Raw genomic sequence first — 2500 nt, 5'->3', positions numbered from 1 at the left:
GTGTGTGGTGTGTGTGTTTGAGTGTGTGTGTGTGTGTTTTTGTAATCTTTTCGTCGTGTGGTGTGGTGTGTTGGTGTGTGAGTGTTGTTTGTTAGTGGGGTGAGTGTTTTTGTGTGTGTGGGGTTTTTGTGTTTTTTTGTGTGGGGGGGGGGGGGGGGGTGGGGGGGGGGGGGGGGGGGGGTTTTTTGTTATGGGTTTTGGGTGTGTGTGTTGTGAGTGTGTGTAGGTGTGTTGAGTGTGTGGTTTGTGGGGGGGGTTTTTATTGTTGTGAGTGGTGTGTTTGTGTGTGTGTGTGTGTGTGTGTGTGTTTTTTTGGGGGGGGGGGGGGGGGGGGGGGGGGGGGGGGGGGGGGGGGGGGGGGGGGGGGGGGGGGTGGGGTGGGTGGGGGGGTGGGTGGTTTATTTTGTGTGTGTGTGTTTGTGTTGGTTGTGTTGTTGGTGTGGGTGGGGGGGTTGTTTTTGGGGGTTTGTTTTTGTAGTTTGTGTTGTTTTGGGGTGTTGAGGGGGGTGTGTTGGGGTGTTGTGTGTTGGGGGGGGGGGGGGGGGGGGGGGGGGGTTTGTGTGGTGAGGTGTGTTGTTGTGTTTGGGGGGAGTTGGGGTGTTGTGAGTGTGTGATGTGTTGGTGGTGTGTTTTGATTGTGGGAGTGGTGTTGTGGGGGTAGGGTGATTGGGGTTGTGTATGTGTGTGGTTGGTTGTGGTGAGATTGATGGGGGTTGGTGGGGTTAAGTGTGTGTGTTTGTGTTTTGTTGTGGGTGTTAGGTGTGTTGGTGGGTGTGGTGTGTGGTGTTGTGTGGTGGGGGGGTGGGGGTGTGTGTTTGTTTGTGTTGTTTTTGTGTGTGTGTTTTTGTGTGGGGTGTTGTTTTTTTGGGGGGTGGGGTGGGAGGTTGATGTGTTGTGTGTGGGTGGTGTGTGTGAGTGTGTGGTGTGAGTGTGTGTGGTTGAGTGTTTGGGTTGGGTGGGTGGTGTGGTGTGTGTGTGTGGTGTGTGTGGGTTTGAGTTTGTTCTTGGGGGCGGGCTGGTTTGGGTGGGGGGGTTGGGGGTGCAATTCTTAACTCATCATATTTATATATCACTCTATTCTCTCTACTTTAATTTTTTCTTCATCTAACTCTTTTGTGTGTGGGTGTGTGTTTTTTTTTGTATTTGGGGTTTTTTTGGTTAGTTTCAATGTTATATTTTTTTTTGTTTGATATTTAATTATTTATATTTTAGTTTTGGATATAATAGATAATTATATTTTTGATATTTATATATTTATTTTTTAGTTTTAGGGTGATAATATTTAATTTTATGGAAAAGATTATGTATTTTTTTTTATTTATTAGTTTTAAAATATAATTTTGGATACTGCATAGATATTTTTATTATTTATTTATAAATTTTATATATTTTTAGTTGGGTTGTATGTTTAAACATATATATTTTTTAAAATTTGATTTTATATTTTATATTATATATAATTTTTTTTATTTTTAGATAAGATATTTGTTTTTAGTATTTTTAAATGTATGTATTTAATAGTATATAGTTATATTATAATATATATATTTTTATTAGGGTTGTTTGTTTAAAACAATTATATATATTTATTATATTATTTTTTTATATATATTGATAGTAATATATATATATATATATATTTATGTATGTAGTATATAATATATATATATATATATATATATATATATAATCTATATTTATTTCATATCTATGTCTTTCGCATCTATATGTATGTATGTATGTATGTGTATACACACACACACACACACACAACACACACACACGACACACACACAACACAATATATATTATATATATATATACTATTATTATATATATATATATTTATATATATATAATATATATATTATATATAATTATATTTTATATACATATATATATACATACATATATAGTATATATATATATATATAATATTTATATATATGTATATAATACATAATAGATATATATAAAACATTCTTATATATATATATTATATATATATATATATATATATAATTATATATATATATATATATATATAATATATGATAAGTATATATATAATCTGAAATATATATATATATATAATTTATATATATATATATATTAGATGTAGTAGACAATATATATAGTGTTTATATATAAATATATATTATATATATATATTATATATATATTCTTTTATGTTTATATATATTGGTTTTTATATATATATTTTTTTAATTATGAGTTGTAATGTATGTGTGTGTGTGTGTGTGTGTGTGAGTTGTATGTAATATTTATATATATATATATATATTATATAGAATATATATAATGCTTTATATATTTATATATTATATATATATATATATATTATAATATATATATAATATATATATATATTATATACATACATATCTAATATATATAGATATTTATACTATATATTATATATATTATAGATATGTATGTGATATTTATATAGAGATACTAAGATATATATAGATATATA

Source organism: Penaeus japonicus, unplaced genomic scaffold (genome assembly GCF_977035675.1).
Source record: "Penaeus japonicus unplaced genomic scaffold, GWHDUDI00000001_assembly GWHDUDI00000012, whole genome shotgun sequence".
Lineage (NCBI taxonomy): Eukaryota > Metazoa > Arthropoda > Malacostraca > Decapoda > Penaeidae > Penaeus > Penaeus japonicus.
This window is presented reverse-complemented; position numbering follows the sequence as displayed.